At 37.2% G+C, this 13,808-nt stretch overlaps 1 protein-coding gene across 25 annotated transcripts in view; it reads left to right on the top strand.

Moving 5' to 3' along the window:
* Nova1 (NOVA alternative splicing regulator 1) overlaps positions 1 to 13,808 on the top strand; it is a 121,586-nt gene that overhangs the window by 57,798 nt on the left and 49,980 nt on the right. Inside the window, exon 1 of one of the 25 annotated variants that reach the window (XM_030246866.1) lies at positions 9,011 to 9,069. The exons of the other annotated variants lie outside the window; for them this stretch is intronic. The gene's annotated coding sequence lies outside the window, so the exon portion shown is untranslated. Of the gene's footprint in view, positions 1 to 9,010; positions 9,070 to 13,808 lie in introns of those variants that run through there. 25 annotated transcript variants of the gene reach the window in all.

The following is a 13,808-nucleotide window of genomic DNA, read 5'->3' as shown; positions in this document are numbered from 1 at the left end:
AAATAAACTGGATTTCCTTTTTATTTCTCAATGTATAAGCTCATGTCTGAAAATATGTACTTAGGTTTGTGAATGCTGAGCTAAAGTGGCCTGGGCATTTACTACCCTGATGACTTGCCACCTTGCTTCTAGTTATTGGGACATAGTGTTCTGAGCTTTAGCCATTGCTGGTAAAGAGAATTCCTAATCAGAGTCCCGTGACTGAGGCCATCATAGGCACCTTGTCATTGTCTTCCCCTCCTTTCTTTTCAGTCAGCCTGTGCCAATCCCTATGCTGGTCATCAGAATGCCCTTGACCCTTCATACCTAAATACCTTAGTGGTCTTCATTGCCCTTGCGATGTACAATGAAGTTTTCTCTCTGCTGTGCTCTTAGAACTGTATTATTACATAATCAGTAGTTATGACTTTCCTCATGACAAAATTTTTGACACAGCTACTAAATTGCTTATTAGTGAATCCCTCACTGCCTTGAACTTTTATTGGTTTGGTATAGCATTTGCTGTAGTACAATGCTTTATAAAAAGCCAACATTGAATTAGATAAATTTTGTTGTAAGAAACCACATCTGGTTTTCTTCCTTTAAAAAAAAAATGATAGTCAAGAAAGAACAACTTTATGCCTCCTGGTTTTGTTTTGTTTTGTTTTGTTTTGTTTTTTCCCCCTAGAGATGCTTTGTCACTTTTTTGGATCATTTATTTTAGGTTTTAGTTCATGTTTGTGTAGTTCACTTTTTCCTTCCACATTTACACCATTTTAGAAATACCCTAGCTCACTGGCTTAATGGTGACATTAACACTGAGTGGATTATCAAGGTGTTCCAAGCAACTGTGGTTACAAGTAAAAAGAATCACATAGACTATCCTTTTCTATTATAGTTTTGTTTTTCACTTTAAAATCCTTATGGCTTCAGATTTTATTACTAGACATGATCAGAAATTACTAAACAGTGGGCTATTGGTCAACTAGCATACTTCTTAGGAAATGATAATCATATTAGGAATTAAGTAGAATCATATTCTTTGTAGCTAGAGTGCTACTTTAATCAGGCTTCATTTTATTAGTATTTTGAGTAGAGTAATTATCTCAGTTGGTAATGGAGCCCTAAGCTTTACCATCCCCAACTGATCATCAAGAGCTGTATTATTTAGGATAGATATTTAGACAAATCCATAAAAAATTAGATAATGAAGAAGTGGAGAGAGCATGGTAGTAGAGATCATTGATGAAATTTTCTGTGTGCCTTAACCTGTTTGTTTGAAAGTTTCAAGTGAGTACAGGAAACACAGTAACTAGGGAAGTGTTTTCTTTTAAAAATGTATTATTAAATTTTAAAAGCTAGAAATCAATAAACTATGCCCCTGTGTTTTCTTATTTGGATATTGCAGGAAGTGTGTTTTAAGGTGGTTGCTTCTCTCTTCCCCCACTATCACCATTGATATTCTATTATCAGGTTGCCTTGTTCATCTGTCTGCACTTGCTGGTTATGTCCTGGGGGTGGGGGGTGGGGGGCTGGATAGCAATAGCAGATCTTAGGCTCCTAGTATCATGTGGAGATGGTGAGGACTTCCCTGTCCTCACACTTCCTATGGCTGTGGACTTTTGCATTCCCTTTTTCACAGGATGAAATAAACTGTAAAATTTAGCAAAGTGATTAAGAAACACTCTATTTCTGTGTCCCCCAAAAGCATTGAATAATTCAAACATCCTCTTTATTTTGCTTATTTTATTTGCTTTATTTTAGTAAACTGAATAAAATATTAAAATAATAAGTAAATAGTATCAAATACTCAGTCCTTCCCTTTTAATTGGTCCGAGACACTTTCTCCAATTTACTTCACTTATACCATGTCCTCAGAAATCGACACTTGATACCTTTCTTTAATGATACTCTCCTGGGCTTTAATCCCAGTTTTCCCACTGTTGCTCAGTACCCTGCCCGGGATAGCTGAGACAGGTTTTCTGAACAAACAAGGGTGGTGCTTTTCCTCTCTGCCTTTATCTCCCTTGTGTCAGCTGCTCCTGCATCCTGCACTTTCTGCTCACAGAAGCGCTGCTCTCAGCCCTGACTCAGAGATCCTTGCATCCCTTTCTGTATCTCAGTGGTTTCGCCCTTTAAGATTCGCCTCCATCATACCTTATTTTACGGATGGAACGTAAGAATGATGCTGCCAGTAGGAGTGTGCTCTTAAAACAGTTTTCTCTGTGGAAGATACTATTTTATTTTCCTGTGTGCTTTCCGTGGGTGGCATTCTCATAAACACTTTTTAAGTTTACTTAATTAATTGTGAGGGTATGCTTTCTTGGTAAATTCAAGTTTTATAAATATTGAATACACAGGACCATAATTTAAAGTCAGTCACATATTCTTCCAACTTGGCTTACCAGCAGTATTACATTCAAAACGCATTTTACATGAACTTTGAATAATCATCCGTTCAGAGTATTTGCTCTGGTATTACTAATGTGAAAGGAGATTTTCCTGATGAAGTTTCAATATGGTCTGTGTCCGAGGCTTTTCTCTAACTTAAAACCTGAGATGGACCACTTTACGTTTTGCTTAACTTTTTTGTAGTAGGGTTACATGCCTTTTCAGAAAATCATTGAAGCAGAAAGGCTCTGATTGGCCTCTTGTTATGCCAGTCATTTTCTGATTCCTCAGAGATAAAGTGCTCAGGATGAGGCCTTACTAGCGTGATTCCCTGTCTAGCAGAAGGAGCCAGTGGCTCCTAAGGAGAGTAACTGTTCTGGAACTGTTGTTTTGAGCCCTTATTGATAGCTTAGTAACTAGCTGCTGAATTTCATTTTTTTTCCTATGAAAATATATCCATAAGAAGTAATTGAATATTTTCTATTGTTTTTAGCATTTAATAAAATTATTTTATCCCTGTTAATGTTATGGTGAAGAAAGATTATATTCTAAATATGTTGATTAAAATAAGCGTGAGTCCAATTTTATATATTTTGATTAAAGATCCTATTTTCTTTCTATTTCCCCCTCATTTACTATTTATGTGTGTAGTTTGTCTCTGTCTTCTGTGTACACATATGCACATGTACATACATAGACACTCTTAATTTCACAAATTCATATAATACTTGTAGTTCAGCCTATTCTTTGGAAAAGGTCACACTTCAGTTAATTTAATCTTTTTAGCTTATTAAAAAATAAAATTTGATAACTCTGTTTTATTTAATTTCCATATATGTTTATAATAGAAAAGATGTATGTTTCTTACAACATCATATCTATTAGTAGTATGGGATTTGTTAAGCTTAATATAACTTGAACTATAATACTTATGCAATTCTTTGTTTTTATTCATTCCTTTATTCACTTGTCCACTAAGTTTTATTTACTAATACTAGATACACTGGTCTGCATGCTAAATGTACAGAAACTGTAGTCCCTCCTGGAGCTTTAATTTCTGTGAAGAAATGGGGTTGTTGTTCCAATTCCATGCACTAGTTGAATGGGCAATTTTAATAAACCTAATATATTAAATAAGAACTAAATTCATAAAATAAAATGAATTGGGGACAGTAAGAAGATGGAAAGTATGGACGTATAAGTTAAAAAAACAAAAAAACAAACAAACAAAAACAAAACATAGGAACTGCTGACCTCCCTTCTTGAGCCTCAAGAGTATAGGCATGATTTTCATGTGGCACCAGGCCAAGGCCTTGCTTCTAATCTCAATTACTTTGGAAGATTGTTATTATCCTTATTTCTTTCAAGTCACAATAATTCCCAAGATAATAAAAAACCTCCAACACCATTGGTCTTAAACATTTCTGGTTCTATGCCCCTCGCCCCCGGTTGGATTTTAGTTGGTGTGTGTGTGTGTGTGTGTGTGTGTGTGTGTGTGTGTGTGTGTGTGCACGCGCGCGTATGTGTGCATGTGTGCACCCTGGCCTCTACACTGGAGACATTGTAACTGCCTCTCAAAATCTTCAGTGGCTTCAGTGTCGCTGGGAGAAAAGTCCTGCTCTTAATGTTTTAGTTCAATGACACAGAATTAAGCTACTCCTCACAACTTCATGACATAGCATCCCTCCTTATCCCTGTAGTGTGCTGCTCGGGGTTGTGATCTTCACAGCACTCACATCCTATAGTTATGTCTTTGATACTTATTAGCAGTCCTTTCTCATGAATAAAAGAAACAAGAGGATAGGGATCTGCTTTTGTTGTTGTGTACTGAGCCATCTGGAGCTAGAGTCTTATTGGGCATTTGTGAGGTAACTAATGCATGTTGTAGAGTGGATGATATATTGATACTAACCATTTCTCTCTTTAGCTTGGTTTGTTGTTGTTATTTTTGTTGGTGGTGGTGTTAGTGGTGGTTTTTCTGCCATTATAAGACCAGTCATTACTTTAAGTAATTTTGTAAATAAAATTACTATTTTTATGAAGTAGGAAATCTATTTGTAAGTAAAAGTATTTCCATTATGCATTCTGTCTTCTGAGGACCTACATCTTTGAAAAAGAACCAACTCCCCATCTCCCAAGCAACGATCCACTGCAAATGACTTCAGGTAGAAGTGGAACTTCTTCAGCCCCTCACCTGCCCAGGCTGGGATTTGGGGTGGTTTGATCTTATTTAGGTCTTACGTGAGTTCATATGCTTAGTGGTCCTTTCATGTTAAGCAAATAAAAAGTACATGTCCTCTTTCTGCCTCTTAGAATCTTTCTGCCCTACTTCTGCAATGGTCCCTTACTTTTAGGGTAAGGGAACGCATTGTAGAACTGAACCCCCACTGTTTCATATTCTCTATGGGTTGCCTAGTTGTGGGTCTGTATTTATCTGAAAAAAGAAACCTAAGAATGTTATGAGATGCATTTATCTACATATGTATAAAGATAAAAACTTAACGTGTAGTTTATTACCTTCTTAATTTAGCAGAAGAATTCTTTTAGTGTCTCCCCTGGGCCTATGATGTAGCTATCTTGGATTTTTGACCTAGTTAAAGGTACTAAGTCAGTGTTCAGTTTTGTAGACCAGTGTTTCAATCCAGTCAATAAGGGGCCCGTTGATCCCAGTACATTAGTGTCACTATAGTACCACTTGGCATGTTTTGAGTCATTGTAGTCCATAGGGTTCACAGGTATGTAAGACTGTTAAATGCACGCTTCTCCCATTAGTATGAAACCTCCAGCACAATGAAAGCTAGCCAGTATTATTGTAGCTTCCACGTAGCCATTGTCTTGATTTCTGTATGTTCTATGACTTAAGTATGGATGTCTTATACAATTTAGGTCTTACTCTCAATTTCTGAAGAGCAACCATGCCCATACAAGTGGTAAATGGACTTAGTATGTTTTAGAAAAAGAACACAGGAAGTTGGGTGGAAAAGGGGAAATACTGAGCAGCTGGAGGGAAAGGCATTATGGGTAGATTCAATCAGCATGAGCATGGGTGAAGTTAATCAATTTACAATTAACAAAGACAAAAATTATTTATAGAACGTAACAATCACACGGTATTAAACTTGTAAGTCAGCTTTCTGTTTAATATTGCATTGCAGCAGCATGCAGATAAATATTTTTATACTTTATAAAATTATCAAAATGTATGTTAAATATCTCATATTTGGCATTTTTATAATATATTTTAAAATTCCATATATGTCTTGATATTTTTAACAATATGACTAACATACAGGATTGTACCATTTAAATTTTTGTTTATTTATGAAATCTACATTATAATAAATACTTAAGAATAAATTTACTTATTCAGAGAAATTCAATTTTAAATCAGCTTACATGCTGAAGAGTGTAGGGATTTCTCATTGCTGCTCCTATTTCTGATGTTATCTGCAAATATAAACACTCAGATTTTTCCTTCGGTGTTTTCATTTTCATGGAAAAATTTTATATAGTTTAAAACTTTATATAGTGAAAATTATTCTTCTCCCTTTACTTAGTACTTGAAATTATCCTTTGTATGATGTATCCCAAATTTTAATATTCTGTACATTAAATTTACTTGTTTTTTACAATACTTAGGGATACAGATTCTTATTTTATTATTTTCCAAGAGTAGTCCAGTTGTACCAGCCTAACTACTTTTAGTTATCTCTCTGCTATAATCATAGAAGAATTTATTGTGACCAGACTTTTTTCGCCACAGGATTTCTATTTCGGTGTGTACTGTTAACGTTTTACTTTGTTACCATTGTTTTGTAGTCTTTATGTAATGTATTTTATATCCCATTTTATCATTTTTTAAAACTATACTGTTGTGTTATTATGTTTATTAAGACCATAGTTCCTCTCTATTCTTCCTAAATACACCATTCCTGCAGATCTATAGTGAAAATCTTATGCATTAAACTTTCATGTGTATGTCAGGTTACCCTTATATTAGAATCAGAGACAAGAACTGAATTTTGCCATGCTATCTCTCTAAATCTGACTTCCTAGAGACCAAAATCATTCCAATGATGGAAATTGCTTCATTATGTAATATTATTCATAGATAATTTTTAAAATTTAAATTTACATGCTTATCAGTTTATTTTACTATTCTTTTAATATAGTACTCTCATTGTAACATTATCAACATGATATTTTAAAGTAACACAGATTTATTCACATTAAAAGTTTAGCTGGCCAGAAGTTCAAATTCAGTTTTACTCTGGTATCATCTGGGCCACTGCTCTGTGGAAGTCCTTAACTTCTGCCACCTACCTCCTTTTCATAAGTTTTAAGAGATTTGTTACTGCTTGCCTTCAGGCCTCCCTGGTACCCTGTTTATATATGTGAATAGTTATGTCTCTGTGAATCTCGCTCTGTGGTTTGTGTGTGTGTGTGTGTGTGTGTGTGTGTGTGTGTGTGTGTGTGTACAGATACATATGCTTGTGAGTATATTTGGAGGCAGATGAGGTCGTCAGCTGTCCTGTTTTGTCACTCTCCCACTTGTTCTCTTGAGACAATGTCTCTTACTGCACCTGGACCTATAAGGGCATGCAGCAAGCACGAGTGATCCTCTTGTCTCTAGCCTCCATGCTGTGGTGGTTATAGTCCAGGTGCTGGGGACTCCATCTCAGGCCATCCGGCTTCTGCAGCCCATCCTCTTACCCACTGAGCCATGTCCTTTGCTCCTTGATCATTTCTTGAGTCACTGTAGTCTTTTATCATCACACGTGCAGATGCTCTTGGCTGGCCTCCCCTGAGAGGGACTCTTGTGACTGTGACATGATTCTATGGCACTGATAACATAAGACAGTCCTCTCACCTCAGGCCCTTTCTGCATTACAGTTGCAATGCTTCTTTGTAATGGACAGCATCTTTGCTTATAAGCATTAGCATGTCTGTGACACATGAGGAAACTGTGCAGCCTCCACCACAGAGAGGAAAGTCATTTTATTTTCTAATTATTGCTTCTGTACTTCAATGAACTGATATATTGTTACTGCATTTAGCTCATGTTGTATACAATTAACAATGGTAAGTATTTTCTGCTTTCCAGTGGCCTCTTCATTGTTTTTATTGCAAATCTTGCTGAATCTTGTACTTTTTAATGCAAATGCTTAAAATATTTTACTTTCTTTCGACCACAGTTACTGTCATTTTAAGGTAGACTTTTTTCTAATAACAGAAATACTTTTTTGTGGTATTTTTAATTGCCTACTACGCTTTTTTGGCACCCCTTTTTTAATATCATATTTTTAAAGTATTAACTCAAACTTTCTTGATTATGCTATATTTTACTATAGTTTATCAATTTTAAAATATGTTGCTAAATTTCTTGGGTTTTTTTTATGATGTTTGATGGTATATCAGAGTTATGTTGGCTCTTAATGAAATGAAATTGTTGGCAGTCTAGTTTTTTGTTCACAAACTGGAATAGTTTTTAGAGCATGCAAATGATCCCAGTAAAATGTGAAAAAAATCTAAAAACAGTATCTGTATACATGTTACTTGAATGCCATTATTTCACAGGCTTTCAACTTCTTGGTTATTTAATTTTGTCTGTGTCAATGTTGGTAATGCATGCTTCTGTACTCCATTCTATGAGGTATGTTAATGGGACACCTGTTGAATGCCTGCTGTGTGTTAAGCATTTTGTTTGATGCTGTGCATACAGAAGGAAAGAATGCAAGGCTATTAACCTTACCTCATGCATTAACAAGAGGGGAGTCCATGTTTGTAGGGGTAACAGAAAATCCATCAGGAATACAGAAAGCAAAGGAACAAGGACAAACGTGATTCAGCCTCTGAGGCATTGGTACGATGGCAAAGAATTCTTATGTCTAAAGTTTAGGTCTTCATTAGTAAGAACAATGAATAGGAAATAGAAGCTCCACTATGGATTCTTGCCAGTATATAACTGTGTTTGACAAGGTGATGACCACAGATTCATGTGTTAAAAAGTTTATCAGCATCAGCAGAAGACTACAGCAGGCAGTGGAATGGTTAACACTGGAAGAAGATAAACACTGCATTATTGTTAAGTAGGATTCAAACAAAGGTACAATTGAAGAAAATAATATTTTTTAAATGTTGAGCTGTGTGTAGTACCATATTCCTTTCATATTAACACGCAGGAGGTTTGAAAATAGGATGCTCAAGAGTCCCAGGCCAGGCCAGGCTGTATTAGACTCCAATCTCAGAACAAACACAAAACAATGATGAAAAAGAAAAGAAGGCAGAAAACTAGGTTTACTCCATAGGAAATCTATTTACTGGTCAGATGCTGTGAATGAGATGGAGTTGTGGGGAACTTCCAACTATCAAGTATACTTGGAGTTGATAAAATTGTCTTTCTTTTTTATATTTATTATTAGTTTTAGAGAATTTCTAACATGAATAGTGTATTTACATCATCTCCAACCCATACTCTTCCCTAATCCAACTCGCCCATATACCCAACTTCTTTTCTATTTCATGACATATTTAATTGAAGTTACACACACACACACACACACACACACACACACACACACACACACACACACACTCACAGGCTGTTGAATCCATTTAGCGTTGCTAATATTATATGTCTATTCAGGGCTGACCACTTGGGATTGGATAACATTTCTGTGGGCACATCCCTGGAGAAGGGTAAGTATCTCACTTTTATTATCACATGATTCCCTGTAGCTCTTCATCTAGGAGGGGAATCTTGTGAGATCACCCCATCAATGCTGGGATATCAACTTGTGCTATCCTTGAGCAAGGCTTTATGTGACCATATTTGCTAGATTTCATGGGTATAGCCTCCTGTCCTATGTAAAAGTCACCATGTAACAGAAGAGGTACTCACCCTGTTTGTTACAGTCTATATACCCCTCTGTGATATGTACTGAGCACTGGGTATAGGGTTGCATTATAGATCCATCAGTTAAGGCTGGGTACTTCATGAGTTCTCTGTGTTTGGTAATTTATCAATTTCTATTGTAGCCTCTATTTCCTGTAAAAAGAAACTTGAGGTGAGAACTACACTTGTCACATATATATATGTGTATATATATGTATATATATGTATGTATATGTATACATATGCGTGTATATGTATATATATATGCATATATATACATATATATATATATATATATATATATATATATATATATATAATACAGAAATTAGGAAATGTACTGTTTTATTAAAGTGATGATAGTATGATCCCCTCTGGTGTCAAGAATCTCACCAGCTCCAGGCAGTTGGCTAGGTTTACACTAGGCATCAATTCCTTCCTACTGAGTGGTCCAGTTTAACAGCTGTTGGTTACTTCTAAGTTATAAGTGCCACTATTATACCTTTGGGGATATCTTGCTAGGTCAGCTCAATAGGACTTTTAATTGCTTTTCTCCCTTGGTAGCTGCATAGCACCTTCAACTGTTGAAGAGCTAGGCCCCACGTAAGAGGATTTCAGGTCAGTTTCAGTTTGATTCCTTCAAACCCTGTATCCAAATATGTGGTATGAAAAAATAGGTTCTTACCTTCAGTTTCTGTGAGACAACCAAGAGAAATGCAATATCCTATATTATTTTGGAAGTCTCTTCAACTCACCTGATAAACAATTGGCAAGAGGGATTCTCATGCCTGGCACTTGGCTTTTGTTAGATAATCTATGTCTCTTTGGGGGATCATTATGATCCAAAGTGCCAGGATTTTAAATTACTTGTATTGTATATATGGTTTAAGTAAACATAAAACATTGTTACTCTCCCTAATTTTCTTCATCCGTCCCTTGCTCATTCCTATTGCAGGTATCCTTGAGCTGCTGCCACTGTGGACCCTATGTAATCTTGTCTGAATACAATCAAGTATTATGTAGCCTCTTTTTCTGATTTGCTTTGGTCCACATATTTGTGAGAGTTAGTCCTAATTTTGCAAATTCAGACTTTTTGTTATTGACAATAGGCATCATCTAGTTTTATAATTTGTGCAGTTGTATTAACAATGTGTTCCTAGTTGTCTCCTTATTATTAAAATCATTGCAATACCTGTGTACTGCTGCAAAGTTAAGCTCTTATATCTCTTAGGTGAATACTTAGTCACATAGTATTTGGGTCACGTGAAGTACTGCACTCTTATGAAAGACAATCATTACTTTCCATAAAAGTTGGCCAATTTTACCTTCCTACTGTCAATTCATGGTTATTTCATTGGGTCCATATACAATATAGGTCTTTTTAATATCAGACTTATAAAAATTGTGTTCCTAATTGGGCTGTGATATTTAGGTTTTAAGTTTATTTTTTTTCTTAATACTTTTTCATGTATTTGTTGAAGACTGCCTTGTTTACTTTTGTCAACTGTTTTGTCAAACCTTGAACATTTACTCGTTTTCCAGTTTTTAAACTTAATCATGGGAAGGAGTGAAGGTGAAGTAGTTTGAGACGGAAAACTTCATACTTCTTTAGAACTAAATGAACACAAGGAACTGTCTCATGAATCTCTTCTATCCCATCATGGTCTAAGAGGACAAAGAAGCATTCAGTCATGATGTAGATTAGCTGCTCATAGTGACAAACACTGGCCATGTTTCTGTGCATACAAGCTCCTGGTATATGGTATCATGATGGTGTGAGTTTGTGAGAGCCTCAATTCCTTGCCCTTTCAAAAGTCTACAAAACATGTATTGGGTCCTGCCTTAGTGCTTATGGGTGTGTGTGTGTGTGTGTGTGTGTGTGTGTGTGTGTGTGTGGGTGGGTGTGTTTTGAAGAGCATTACATGCTATTCCACTGATTATCCCAGAAATTATAATCTTCTTGCCTCAGTTTCCTTAATAGTAAGATTACTAACATATACAACCAGACTTGGCTCTATGAAATAACAACTGTTAAGAGCATATAACTACATGAGATAATGTATTAAGTGTATTTTTATATCTGGGGCAAACATTTTGTTTTAACTCAGCAGGCCAGATGCATTTGGAAGATAATTATCAAACTTTTAAAAAAATGTATTTATTTACATCAAATGCTATAAAGTCCCTGCCTCGCCAAGACCCTCCTGCATCCCCTTTCTCCTTCTCCTCTGAAAGGATGGGTCAAGTCTCTTCAGGGTAGGCCCATACTCTCACTGAGGCCAGACAAGGCAGCCCTGTTGGGGAAGGGAAATCACAACCAGGTGACAGCTTTAAGGATTTGTTCAGGAGCCCTCATGGAGACTAGATGGAACTAGAAAATGTCATCCTGATATCTGAAGTAACCCAGACCTAAAGGAACATGCATTATAGGTACTCACTAATAAGTGGATTTTAGCCTAAAGTACAGAATACCCAGGATACACCCCACAGAACTTAAGAAGACCTAAGTGAGGATGCTTGAATCACACTTAGAAAGGGGACCAAAATAGTCACAGGAGGCAGAGGGAGGAAAAAATAGTGGGTTGGAGAAGGAGGAGGAAAGGAATGGGGGAGGGGAGAATCTGGTATATGGAGAGATAAAAGAGAGACACACACAGAGGGTTGGGATGGAAATCTGCAGCTGCTGTGGGGGTGGGGTGGTAGGGGGACTCTATAGGAAGTCCCAAAGATCTGAGATCAGGGAGGATTCCAGGAGTCAATGTAGGCGACCTTATCCAAAGTGCCCAACAGTGGTGTCATGAAACCTGAGGAAGCCACTCCTATAGCTAGACAGGGTTGCAGTGGAGGGATAAGTACACTAACATACCCACAAAACTTTTGACCCAAAATTTGTCCTGTCTAAAAGAAATGTAGGGACAATGATGGAGCAGAGACTGAAGAAATGGCCAACCAATGACTACCCCAACTTGAGACCCACTCCATGGGCAAGCACCAAAACCTGACACTATTAATGATACTCAGTTATGCTTGCAGACAAGAGCCTAGCATAGCTGTCTTTGAGAGGTTCTGCCCAGAAACTGACAGAAAATGATGCAAATACCCACAGCCAAACACTGAAAGGAGGTCAGGGACCCTGATGGAAGAGTTAGGGGAAGGATTGGGGCACCAAAGGCAATGGGGACCCCACAGGAGAACCAACAGAGTCAACTAGTCTCAAACTCTTAAGCCCGAGCAAAGTGAATTTATCCCTAGGTCCAGCTTAACAGATGTCAGGCTATCATCAAGGAATGCAGAGCCAGTTCTTTCATCATTTAGGCCAGAAAGTATGAATGTACTGGCTAGTTTTGTGTCAACTTGACACAGCTGGAGTTATCACACAGAAAGGAGCTTCAGTTGGGGAAATGCCTCCACAAGATCCAGCTGTAAGGCATTTTCTCAATTAGTGATCAAGAGGGGAGGTCCCCTTGTGGGTGGGACCATCTCTGGGCTGTGTTCTATAAGAGAGCAGGCTGAGCAAGGCAGGGGAAGCAAGCCAGTAAAGAACATCCCTCCATGGCTTCTGCATCAGCTCCTGCTTTCAGACCTGCTTGAGTTCCAGTCCTGACTTCCTTGGTATGAACAGCAGTATGGAAGTGTAAGCTGAATAAACCCTTTCCTCCCCAACTTGCTTCTTGGTCATGATGTTTTGTTCAGAAATATAAACCCTGACTAAGACAATGAAATACCAAAAAAAAAAAAAAAAATAGATTTACAAAAATGACTAGAATAAGGACTTAAGGACTTAATCACCAACCAGAATATACATGCTTGCATGCGATCTTGCATGTGTGTGTGTGTGTAAGTAATTATTCGTCAAATTAGCAGATTGTGAAAGAATCAGGGTAGAATTTCCCTACACCCGTCTGAACCTTTGGGCTCTCTAAAGCAAATCTGGCTTCCCTATTTTTGTAGACTTCATATCTAAGGTGGAAAGTGACCATTTGGAGACCTGGCACACTGGAAATCCAAACTACTTTTTGGAGTATGTTCCATGAGAAGCAGAGCCTTGGTCATCTTTCCTGTTTTCATATGGGTGTGCGCTCTTGATTGTATTAGCACTTTTTCTCCAAGGATGTTGAAGGACATGGAAGGTCCAGTATATGTCTCTGCTCTTGTGTCATTTTGCCCCAAAGATAGAATAATTATCTGGTGAGATATATTGGAAAATGTACGTATATAACAGAGCATCAGAGAGTCCTTGAAAAGAACTGTGTAAATGTACTTTGTCAATGGACCACTAATAGACACCTTTTCATGCATCCTAGTAAAGGGGCCATAGCATTCAGTACTAGTTGTACTCTTAGGATGAAGGAAAGGGGCTATGTTCTCCTTAGCACTGGGTAGGACTGAGGTTGTTTGCAGAGGTTTCCAGGGTAGCTCTTTGGTGTTGTTCCTGGCTGCAGGCATTGATGTGCCTTTAATACTCTTTGGTGTGTGATAACCTGCAATATATTGTACTTTTGGACTTAAATATTTTAGGTTACCTGAAAATAGCAAGACTTAT

The sequence above is a fragment of the Mus musculus genome, chromosome 12 (genome assembly GCF_000001635.26).
Source record: "Mus musculus strain C57BL/6J chromosome 12, GRCm38.p6 C57BL/6J".
Classification (NCBI taxonomy): domain Eukaryota; kingdom Metazoa; phylum Chordata; class Mammalia; order Rodentia; family Muridae; genus Mus; species Mus musculus.
Note: the sequence above shows the minus strand (reverse complement) of the source record. Positions and strands in the feature narration are given on the sequence as shown.